The following is a 12492-nucleotide window of genomic DNA, read 5'->3' as shown; positions in this document are numbered from 1 at the left end:
TGCCTGAAAGCCAAGACCACAGGAGCAGATATGTCTAGAGATGTCTCTTATGAACTGTAGCAAGCTGCAATGTTGAAGAAGTGGTAGACGTACAAGCAGAATGGTGGAGTCTGGTACAAGGAAGGCAAAGTTGGAGAGCGGCCTCTACATCGCCTGGTGTTACCACAGAGATTCCGCTGTGCTTTATTGCATGCACTCCACAATCAGAACGGACATCTTGGCAGTGAAAGAACCTTTCAGTTGGTCAACTCAAGGGTTTTCTGCCCTAGAGTAGCAGCAGATGTTAAGCATTATTGCCAGCAATATGTCACCAGGGAGACAATGGCTTGTCCTGCAGCGTATCTTCATCACCTGCAGAGTTCCATGCCCATAGATCTCATCTGCATCGATGTCCAAAAGTTGGATATGGACAGGCGAGGTGTACAGAACATCCTGGTGGTGATAGACAACTTCACTCAGTATACTTAGACGTTTCCCACTAAAGATCACTGTGCCACCACCGTTGCCTGCGTGTGGTGGGAGAAATATTTAGTGCACTACGGCTGGCCATCTAGGATTCATTCTAACCAGGGACTGGATTTTAAATCAACACTCATAAGCAGATGCTGGAGCTGGTCCTGGCGTGGCTGACTTCTGTCCTCTCTGATCAACCCTCCCAGGTTCAACTTGGGTCCTTCCTCTCCTCTATCTCTATCTCTACCTGTGGTGCTCCCCGAGGGTCTAACCTCTCTACCTGGCTGTTCAAACAATACCTGGCACTACTTGCCCACCGCATTGCTGCACTCTGCCCCAACTTCCAGTGCTATGCGGATGACACCCAGCTCATTTTCAGGCTACCCTCAGCCACCTCTTCTCCGTCTCTCACCTCAGACTTTCTGTCCGCCATCCAGGAGTGGTGTGCCGCAAATTATCTCTGCCTTATCCAGTAAAACAGAGATTCTCCTCATCGGCACGCCTCCTTTCCTGTCACTCTCTGGCCGGCCTCTCTTGGCCCTCTCCCAGCTGCCACCTGTGAGGCTACAAAGCTCGGGGTCATCTTCGACTCCACACTCTCCTTCTCTCCTCACATCTCTGATGTCTCTAAGAAGTCACACTACCAGCTGCACCTACTCAGAGGTGTTCTTCCTTTCCTCTCCTTCCCCCAGAAGCTCACTTTCTCCAGAGCTCTGCTTCTTTCTAGGCTGGACTACTGCAACAGCCTCCTTCTGAATCTGCCTGCTTCTACTCTCCGCCCTCTGCAACTAATCCAGAACAGGACTGCGAGACTTGTCCTTGGCCTCCAGCCCAGGGATCGTAGCTCTCCAGGACTGAAATCTCTGCACTGGCTCCCAGTAGCTACGAGGATAAAGTTTAAAACTATCTGCATTGTCCACAAGGCCTTCTTGGGCCTGGGGCATCAATACCTTCAACTCTCTCTTCCTAAATATCTCCCCTCTCGCACTCTTCGCTCATCCGCCTCCAACTCCCTCAGTGTCAGTCGCTTCTCCAAGCAACGAGTTGCTGGTAGATCTCTTTCTTCGGCTGGTGCCTCCCTCTGGTGCAGCATCCCTCCCCCCCTGAAACTTGAGAATCATCTCCGGTTCCGGAAGCACCTCAAAACATTTTGCTTTGCTTCTGCTTTTTCTCTTCCTCTTCCCTGCTGACTTCCTGGCTGAAATTGAATCTGCACTGGTTACCTGGACACCCTCTGTTCTCGGGCCCAGGTGCCCTCCCCCACCATTCGCACACTTGCACTGCCTTCCTGGCAACCCCTGCACTTGGGACTGTTTCTGTATCCTTACAGTCCCAATAGCAGCACTTACACCTGATGTCTGCACTCACCCTTGCACTTGCCACCTGATGTCTGCACATACCCTTGCACTTACCACCAGTTGACTTTACCTTACTTATTTATTCTGTTATCCTATGTACTACACTGTCCCATCCCATGCACTTGCGCGATCTGAATGACACCTGGCCTAGTAGGATCGTTGTCTGTTTTCCTTCTGTTCCCCTCCCTTGCCTCGTTGCGCCTTGAAACACTTGTGTATAGGCACGTTATGAATGCAATATCATATCATATTACATCATATCTAGAAGACCAGTACAAACCCTTACCACACCCAAGGAGATGCGCAAGTGGAGAGGTTCAATTGCACCCGCTTGGCAATGCTGGGCACCCTGAGGCTGAAGGAGAAAAACAGATGGAGTCAGCATTTGGCTACCCTGACCTATGCTTACAACTGTACAAAGAATGATGCCACCGGGTTTACACCGTACTTCTTGATGCTTGGAAGGGAAGCCTGGCTGCCTGCAGACCTGCGTTTTTAGTGTCTGCAGTTGGAACAGACAACATGAATTAAGCTACCTATGAGAACCAGCCCAAGCGCCAACTAGAGCAAACATATCAGCTCACCCAGGCTGCTGTGGAGAAGACAGCAGAGGGAACTTCACTTCAACCTGGCGATCCTGTGTTGATCTGTAGCCTAGAAAAGAGAAGACGCAACAAGCCAGGTGACAAATGGGAGTCTCAGGCATTCTTCATTGAATATCAGCTAGGAGAGCTCCCTGTCTACCAACTGCAAGAGGAGGGATGGCCAAGGAACATCAAGACCTTGCACTAGAACCACCTAAGAAGAATAGTCCAATGTACCAGAGAGAAATGGCTCTGCACTATAAGGCCCAAAGAAGATTCTTCGAAGGCTCAATCCCCGGAAGCTTCTCCAGCTACCGAGACCTTGAGACCAGCTGAAGGCCAGCCAGAAAACAGTGAAGACGCTGAAGAGATCAGTTTGGCATCTACCCAGACCATTGGTTAGGTGAGACACTAGATTGGGGCCTACACCCACTGACCCAGATCCCACTCCTAGGGAACCTGAACCCCATCCTGAGAGTGTTCTTGTTGAGTCTATTCCCGATCCTGTTTCAATTACCCCTACTACTCTGGTCACGTTAGAGGAACCTTTACCCATTCCTCCACTGGAAGATAGGATCCGTGATTTAGTGCAGAGTACTCCACTGAGTCCGGGGGAAACCCTAAATGAGGCCCTAGCTGCTCTCCCTCGTACCACCAGGGAGAGCATACTTGTTATGAAATTAACATAGGATTCACCAGGGGTTCAGTGTGAGGTTCCCATTGCCTCTTCCTCTCAGTATTCTGTTCCTCATTCTTAAGAGCATGTTTCTAGGAGTTATGGGGTTCTGTGGGAGATTCCTGAGATTCAGGGTAGTGAATGGAAACCAGTCAATCAAACTGATGGCTAGACACGTTTATAGAGCGGAGGATAGTTCAAAGGGGGAGCATGTAACCCCCTTGCGGGGGATACAAATAAATAAATAAAAAGTAAAGGATCCCCGCCGCGTCTGGGATCTTTCAACAAAAAGAAAAAAGTTTGATTAAAGGCTCCTTTACTCCAAAAACAGAAAAGCGGTGTTAACCAAATCAACCCTTCAAGGGTTGAGAGACGCTCCACCCTGTGACATTTCATTGCTGCTCCCTGGGCCTGAGTGCAGTTCTCCCCTGATAACCAGGGGAGCGGCCATACTCACTACTGCCTCCCCGGTGGCCTGCATGTATTGCGGCCATGGGCACCCAAATTACTGGCTCTCCCCACAGTGGGGAACACCCAAAATGACAGCCCTGCCGTGTCGCATTATTATTTAAAGGGGCAACCACCTGCCAGGCAGCCCAACAGGACTGCCCGGGCTGCACCTGACAGCTGTAGCATGGGTCAAGGAGAGTTGTGTGGGGCCCCCCTACGAGCTGCAATCAATGTCGGGTCTGAATCTGACATGCACAGCCCGCCTATAGAAAATACAAGAGACTCCCTCAAGCAGCACATGGTTGCTGGACTGCACCTTGCATAAGCAGCCTTTTCAAAGCAAAGACTTTGGGGGGCCCACAAACTTCTTCTGCTGGTTGCCCATTAAAAGAACAGCCACCTCAGAGAAGATCAGGGAACCATCACCGCAGGAGAAGATCAAACAGCAGCAGCAAAGCCTTTGAGACAGCTGATGGCAGGCTGTCTCTCAGGTAAGGGGTTGGAGTTTATATATGATTTTACAGTTGTGAGAAACCGGATGGTATTCTCCCACCAACTACCTGAGGATCTTCCATTCAGGTGGCCAGGGAATGGCCTTTGCTTTTGGATCCCAACCCCGTGGTTGGACAAGCGAGGGAGGATCACCTGAGTGGAAGGTCACAGATGATTGGGAGGAGGATACCAAAGGGCGAGACATGGTATTCCCCCAGTCCCAAAAATACCCCAACCTACTCTCCCTCAGCCTTTATCGGGTATCTCCAATCTCACCCCATCTTCCCCTCCCCATTTCTTACAAACACTGGGACGAGGAGGAGGCATCTAAGATCAATAAAGATTACTCATAGGAATAACACAGGGAAAATAAGGAAAGCCTACCCTAGAAAGAACTCAGGTTGTCCCACTAATAGAGTCAGGCAGGGTCAGGCATTTAATAGTGACCACTTACACCTGACAATAGAAAAGGGAACAGAACTCAATCTGGCCCTAGGTGTGCTCTCCCCAGCTCTCCTGTAGGAGTTGCTTAAATTCTAAATAAGTGTCGTATTGTTTATTACATAATCATCACTCAGTACTCGTTGGTAAAATTATGAAGAATCTTTTCTTCTGTTTTATTGTTGAGGCTTAGGCGTCCTGTATTGATATAGCACCTCTTCGTATATTGTGCCAATGCATTTCGGACTGTTGTCTGTCATCAGGGCTCTGGGTGCTACCGCCATCATTTTACATTGTCAAATAAAGTAGTCACCATAATAGTATCATCAAAAATAAATACATGCCAATATATCCATATTCATGTATAATTGTGTAAAGCAAAGGTCAATTTGAAATTATTCATATTATTTTGTTAACATTCATGTCCATAAAAAAGACACATGCGCCCATATTCAAAGTTCAAATCACATACAAAACAAAATAATTCAGAAAACAATGTAAAATCAATTAAAGCACATACTTTTCCGTAGATATCCAAATAAACAAAATTGAATAGAGGTAAGCTTAATGGTACAACCGCTTATCTGTAATGTTCAAATGCAGTTAATGGAAGCTGTGTACCTCTTCTCAAAAGTGGCGCTATTTGTATTACGTCTTGTATCACTCCGCTGAGCCTCAATCTTACGATCTCAATGTTAACCTGTGGAGAATTGCACCACCGTGATTATGTTTATCTATCTTTCATATTCACAAAACTGCTATCTTGCTTCCTCCTTAAACCCTGCTTACCTGGGTTATCCATTTGCTGCTTGCGGCGCTCCTCGCTGCGAAAAGCTGCGTCCTTGTCAGACGCTGGTTTTCTAAGTTTACCTACCGTTGCTAAACGACCCGCGCATGCGCAGGTCTGCAAGGAAAGTTACTATCACTTTCTATCAGACGCTGCGCTGCCGCACAGACGCTGACTACAATAGCACTTAAAGTGACAACAGTATATTTGTGTTTGTATGTTGCTCGTTGCTAAGTGGTGGGTGGATGAAGTGAAGAAGTATAAATCAAAGTAAGCTCAGCAAAAGCCGAGTTACAATTCTGGCAAGGTTCTGGTGGGCATATCGCTACCTATTCACCTAACCCCGTGGATTGTGTGGAGTACCACTCCCTCGTGTATAGTAACCTAGATGTTATCCAACTTGTAATTGCTACATTATGGAATTTTCAAAAACATCCAGCCAAGAAGGACAGAATTTGAATTAAATACAATAAAATAAAATAAAATAAAATAAACTAAATTAAACCTAAGGGCTGAGCTATGGCATGGGACGTTGTCCCTGCCTTGGGTACCGCTAGGACACAAGTCCCAAACGGGAGTGTCACCCCATGGAAAATTCTGAGATAAACATTTCAACCTTCAACATTCCGATATACAATATTCAGCATATGTACAAAGTCACATAATTCATCAGTCAGTTCTCAGGACCCATAAACCTTATGTGTTCCTTACTCCACATTTGTTACTTGTTATAGAAAGCATACATAATTTATCTCTTCATTTATTCCGCCTGCCTTTAATGAGTCCAACCTATCTATCCAATAGGTCTCTCGTTGGTTCAGTCTCTTGGTGATGTCCTCATGTTTACCTCTCGGTTTCACCACTTCCAGGACCTGTATCCTGATTTGGTTGATGTTATGTTTCTTCGTATCCCAATGCCTCGCTACTGCAGAGTTTTTATTGTTTGTGCGTATACAGGATCTGTGTTCATTCCATCGAATACCGCCTGATCTCGTTGATTGTCCAACGTAATAAATGCCACATGGGCATTTTATGGCATAAATAATGTTAATGGTGTCACATGTTGCAAAACTCCTTAACTGAATCTTTTCTCCTGTGTGCAGGTGATTGATGGTGTTCCCCTTAATGATGAAATTACAATTAGTGCAGTGTAGGCACGGGTATTGGCCTGTTCTTTGAGTTATCGGTTGTTGCATCATAGGTCTTGTTTTGACCAGTCTGTCTCTCAGATTTCTGCTCCTCTTATACGCAAAAATGGGATTGTCCTTGAATAGATGTTCTACTCTCGTGTCATTCCTCAGTATTTGCCAATTCTTCAGCAAGGCTCCTTTAATTCGACTACTCTGTAAAGAATAGCAAGATACAAACACCATAGGGTTGTCCGATTTCTTTGGTTTCACTCTTCCTTGTGATTCCGTTGTCTGTAGGGCCAGTCTTTCTTTTGCTGCTGTGATTTCTGTTTGTTTGTAACCTCTGGCTTCAAATTTCTTTCCCATTACTTCAATTTCCTTGTCACACATTATGGGATTGTTGATGATTTTTTTCACTCGTCTCATTTGGCTATATGCAAGTTCTTAAGTAGACTAGGCTGGTGAAAGCTAAGTCGATGTAACAGGTTATTGCGATCTGTTTCTTTGCAATAGATGTTTGTCTCGTAATCTCCCTTCCATTGACGTGTATGGCCACATCCAGAAAATGAATGTCTGTTGAGGAGCTCTCGTAAGTAAATTGTATCCTTGAGTCTATGGTGTTCAGGTATGTAAAAAAATGTTGTAATGGTTTGGATGACCCTACCCATATCCCAAAAAGGTCATCTATGTACCTCGTCCATAGTGCTATGTTCTTCTTCCACGCTACTTGAGATAGAATATGTTCCTGTTCAAACCTGTGCATAAAACAATTCGCCTGACACCACTTTACAGGTTTGTTCACTATAAGAGGTGTGGTCTTGCACAAATGGATGAGAGAGCTTGGGAAGTATACTGGACCGGAGAAGCCACGAAGCTGCAGACAGAAGGATCTGGAAGAGAGCAGCGTGCCACAATGCTGTGCCATTGTTGGAGAGGGGCTGCAGTGTGGCTGGGGAGCCGTGACTCCTCAGAGCCGGAGCGAGGCAGCTGGGACCCTGCTGGCGGTTTCTGTGCAATTGCTCGTTCCCTTCGGCCTTGTGCAGGGCCCATGGTTGTCTGAGGGGCAGGTGGTGAGACCCTGACCTTGACCCAAATCATCTCGGAGAGAGTGCTTGCAACCGCTACGCTACCCGGTGAATTTTGCATGAGAGAGAGAAACTCAGGAAAGTGTGGGTGGCTGGCCCGAGCAAGGAAGAAAAAGCAAGATTTATACAGCGGCACAGAGCGGAAAGCATAAAGAACCGTTTTAAGTAAAAGAAAGTAAGAAAGAAGGAGAAAGCGGGCTAGTGGCACTGCAGGAAGGAAAAAGGGTACATAGCAGTGCAAAAGGAAAAGTAATGTCCAGAATAAAAGGAAAGGTGCGAGCGACCCGGGTAGAAGGAAACAAGTGCAGATGTGCACGAAAGATTGAAAGGAGTGTTCAAGAGGCACGAAAGGAATGAAAGACAGTGCAAGTGTTCACGACAGAAGGAGAGGAGTGTGCAAACGGCACAGCAACGTTAAAGGAATAAAAGACAGTGCAGGTGTGCATGACAAAGAGAAAGGAATACATGTAAGGGGTGCAGGTAGCACCTGAATATAAAAGGTATAAAGGAAAGCAAAAGTAAGAATTAAAGAGAGGGTCAAAGGGTCAGAGTGATCGTGCTTAGAAAAAGCAAAGAGCCTGGCGTTTTTGAAAAGCCTCTGTTTCTACCCCGTGAGAGGATTGTATGTAAGAAACACTGTATATAAGGAAAAGCTACATCCTGACCAGCTGAACTTGTGTTTGAAACTAGAGGGGCCTAAGCCTGGGGAAGGGCACACTGAGAAACTTAAAAGGAATTGTGATATATGTTTCTTGTTTTGTGTTGAAAGCTGGAAGAGGCCTGAGCTTGGGGAAGAGAAACCTAAGAGGCCCAACCAAGTTGGAGACTTAGTAGTTTTCTTTATAAGTGTTCAACGGATTAAAGCGAGGGGAAGGGAACCCCGAGAAGCTTAAAAAGGAACTGTGTTACATTTCATCTAGTGGTTGAAACTTGAATAAGTTGAAGCTTGGGGAAGGGAACCCTAAGGAATTCAAAGACACTGAAGGTATATGAAATCACTGCCAGGGCCCTGTGGAGAAGGGCTTACGAACAGCCCTATTAATGGAACTCATTTTTATGACATTGACCAAACTGCACCTAGTGAGAAGAACACATGAAACTAACTTTGGTTTCCCACTTTTTGTTGCACCACTATTTTCCTTTTCAAAAGACTTCCCATCACATTTTTGTAAAGAGTGAGGGCAAGCATAGGTTTAGACAGACTTTTGCTTTGGATTATTAGACTATTAGACAACAATGGACATTAGAAGCATCAGTTAAGGGAACTATCCCTTTAGAGTTAGGGTCAGGCAGGCATTACACCACCCAGGAACCTTAGTAATTAATTAAAGGTTTTTAAACAAACCCTTTTGAGTCTGTGGGCTTTATTACGACTGTTGCAGTAAGGCAACAACGGCGCCGGTAGTGCTATTGCCGCCATTGTTGCCATGCCGCAACATTATGAGTTTGCTCGCGGGTGCCTCTGTGGACACCTGGTCAGACCAGGCGTGCAGAGCGGCACCCGCGTGCAGACCAGGATGGTAGCAACAGTACCGTTATGAACGGTACCGGTGTTACCATCCTCCCCATTCCCATTGAGCCCTATCGGGGCTCAAATGGGAATGGAGACGTACCGGCTCCGGGTCCCGGAAAGGGATTTACCTGGCCCTCCAAGGTCGGAATGGCCCGGTAAGTCCCCTTTTGCGGGACCCGGACCGAGTTTGGGGATAGCCATGCCCTAATTAAGGGCATGGCTACCTCCAAACTCGTAATGAGGCCCTGTGTCTCCTTTGATACCATGGGCCTCATTGCACGGTAGGCGGTAGCCATGGCGTTATTAGCGCCATGGCTGCCTCCAAAACCTTACCGACTCCGCCCTGGTGAATGGAGCAATTACTGGTCCATTCCAAGGTTGGCAGGACCGGTAATTCCCCATTCACCAGGGCCCTTCCCCATTCCCATTTGAGCCCCCATAGGGCTCAATGGGAATGGGGAAGGCGCTTATAACGGTACCGCAAATTGCGGTACCGTTATTAGCTCTAAAATCCCTTTGCAGGTCCTGTCTTTAACGCCTGGAAAAACCAGGCGCTAAGGAAGGACCCGCAAAGGGAACTCGTAGTAGGCCAGTAAGGGATTACCGGCACTGGTGCCCTTATCGGTGCCGGTAATCCCTTACTGCCTACTGTGTAATGAGACCCCATGTCTGTCTCACACAGTGCACTGTAAAGAGACTTGAGAGGCATTTTGAAGGTCTTTTTTTATCCCCCTTCATACAAAATCATTAAAAAAAACCTTGTTGGTGTAGCAGAAAAGTAAAGAGAAGCAAATGACAACTAAAGATCTGTACCACAGCGTTCCCTTGTCTGCTTTTCCTTTTTTGTGCCAGTTAGTCTAACCCAGGGAAATTCCTCCTGCACTACACCCCTTGCCTTTCCATCCCTTCCCAACGCCACACCAGGGTTCACCAAGGTTTCGAGCCCAGTAAGTGGGGCTTGGAGTCAAGTTAGTGCCGGTTTATGTGTATGTTGTGTGTCCCCACCTACAGCCGTCTCTCAATAAGGTGCATGTCCCTGCTACATGTATACTCCGAGGAAAGGGACAATAAGAAGAGCTCCAGCAAACGCAGCCTGTGAGGCAAATGCTGCAAAGCACACATATGAAGCCCCAGAACGAAAGTAATAGAGAAACGAACATGGGGGCAGTTGACGCCCATTCCCTCCCCCGCCCTCCGAGGCTCGTGGACCCCTTTTACTGAAAGAATTGAAAAACCCTGGTGGTGTGCCTGGTTGCCCTTCTCTAGTTTGAGTCTTCACCTTGGAGCCTGGTAGCACGGCCGGGTGAGGAGGCGATTGTGCCTAGCGTATTCGCGATCGTGAGGCAAGACTAATGTTGAATGTTAAATGTTAAAGGTATTTGTACCGCGCACCGTCGCCAACGGAATTGGTCCTCAGGCGCTCAGGCGGATCTGTAAACGATAAGGTGGGGTGGGTTAGTGGGATGAAGAGGGAGTAGGGCAGCTTTAACTCGGTATACACCGGGTGCTGACCTTTGGTGCTGGTATTGGATCGGTGTCGGTCCGGGTGTGCTGTTGCTCCGGCTTATGTGTTGTTGCAGTGTTGTGAAGTGCGTGCGGCTTGTGGTGCGAGAGATGGTTGTGTGAGTTTTTGAGTGAGATAAGCATGCAGAATTTGAGCTTATATTGGTTAGTGGGTTACCTGACCTTTAGCATGCTAATATTCACAGTTTTGTCTAAGTGTGGCACTTGTTGGCCTTCACAATCTTATCTAGATGCGGTGCAGGCTAGTGTTTAGAAATCTGTCTAGGTGTGGGTATGCTAACATTCGCAATCTTATCTAGATGCGGCGCAGGCTAGTGTTTAGAAATATGTCTAGGTGTGGGTATGCTAACATTCGCAATCTTATCTAGATGCGGCGCAGGCTAGTGTTTAGAAATCTGTCTAGGTGTGGGTATGCTAACATTCGCAATCTTATCTAGATGCGGCGCAGGCTAGTGTTTAGAAATCTGTCTAGTTGTGGGTATGCTAACATTCGCAATCTTATCTAGATGCGGCGCAGGCTAGTGTTTAGAAATCTGTCTAGGTGTGGGTATGCTAACATTCGCAATCTTATCTAGATGCGGCGCAGGCTAGTGTTTAGAAATCTGTCTAGGTGTGGGTATGCTAACATTCGCAATTTTATCTAGATGCGGTGCAGGCTAGTGTTTAGAAATCTGTCTAGGTGTGGGTATGCTAACATTCGCAATTTTAACATTGAAGTCTAATCTCCACCTCTGTAAACTCATAAGCTACTGTGCATTCCAGGCAGCACCCACATGGGCTGACCCGCCTATTTTTAGAAGACACAAAATGTCATTGTTCCTCGGCTACCTTCTTGACGTTTCATGTTCATTAATTCCCGGGCCGCCCCGACAGAGCATCCAGTCTCGGTCTCGCACTTCCCCCACACCCCATCTCCCCACACCTCCCTGCTGTTTCTGTTATCAAGGTGATAGCCTGTCACCATTTCCTTCCAGGCGAGTTTGACAAGTTTTAACTTCCCCGTCCGACGAGATTTCTTTGCCGTCCTTTTCAACTGAGCCCAACCCCCGTAGCCTTCAAAATAAGCAGTCGGGGCGAAAACAGGCTGAGTGTTCGACTGGACACAAGGTGGAGCAGGCAGCGCAGAGGCGAATGGGACCTATCCGGAGGATCCGATGAAGGTGCGTGTGCCTGCGGGCTTGATGTATTTTGTCATTTCGGAAGCGTGAAATTCACGTAATGTGTTATATATAACCAGTCGGCGAAATCCAAATCTGCCTTGTGAATGTCTTCATTTGCCTTTTTTTCTAATCGCATGCATTCTAAAATGAAAGCATGTTTCATGCTCGACAACAATGAACACAGATTTTATAATAGAACTAAGGAGCGCCCCATTCGTTTACCGAACTTGTAAGTCAGCGAGCGACGGTCTAAACTGTGCGCTTTTGCCCACACGAACGTCTTGGGAAGGGACCAAGCTGCAATGCACAGTTCACAGAAAAGGTGTGCCCGCTATCACCTAATAGTTACAACAGCTGTTTAGGATTGTGACATGCTTTGCACTCATCCCTGCGAGCGAAAAGCATGTCACAACCTTAAACAGCTTTTACCGAACTTAGCAAGCATTGGCAAAGCCAAAGGTTTTGCAGAAGGGAGAAAGTGGGCACCACTTTTTGATACAATTATTGTGTTGTTGCTGTGATGCGTTAAAATGTTAGACGTGCATACCAGTAACAACAGTGCACAGTGTGGTTAATCAAATGAAGGGGAAAAACTGAGGACACTTCCTCAAATCTGGTTGCACTCAAAGATCCCAGCTTTCATAATTGAATATGCTAGTTCCAAAAAAGTAAACAACTTAGTAATATACATTGTTTTATTACTCATAATGTTGACCATATCTTCGTGATCACCATACACAATTCACAGAGGCAGATGAATCTTGGCCAATGCATTTCGCCTTGGTCCTCCATCTTTTATTTTGATTTATTTATTTATTTGTACATTTATAGAGCGCATC

At 46.7% G+C, this 12492-nt stretch overlaps 1 protein-coding gene across 2 annotated transcripts in view; it reads left to right on the top strand.

The window, feature by feature from the left end:
• The first annotated feature begins 11448 nt into the window (after positions 1 to 11448).
• The window catches only part of LOC138515785 (transmembrane protease serine 11D-like), a 739714-nt gene continuing 738670 nt past the window's right edge, over positions 11449 to 12492 (top strand). The window contains exon 1 of one of the 2 annotated variants that reach the window (XM_069630500.1): positions 11449 to 11653. The gene's annotated coding sequence lies outside the window, so the exon portion shown is untranslated. The remainder of the gene's footprint in view (positions 11654 to 12492) is intronic. The other variant, XM_069630499.1, reaches the window with a different exon arrangement.

The sequence above is a fragment of the Ambystoma mexicanum genome, chromosome 6q (assembly GCF_040938575.1).
Source record: "Ambystoma mexicanum isolate Mex_15411 chromosome 6q, UKY_AmexF1_1, whole genome shotgun sequence".
In the NCBI taxonomy this organism is placed as follows: Eukaryota; Metazoa; Chordata; class Amphibia; order Caudata; family Ambystomatidae; genus Ambystoma; species Ambystoma mexicanum.
Note: the sequence above shows the minus strand (reverse complement) of the source record. Positions and strands in the feature narration are given on the sequence as shown.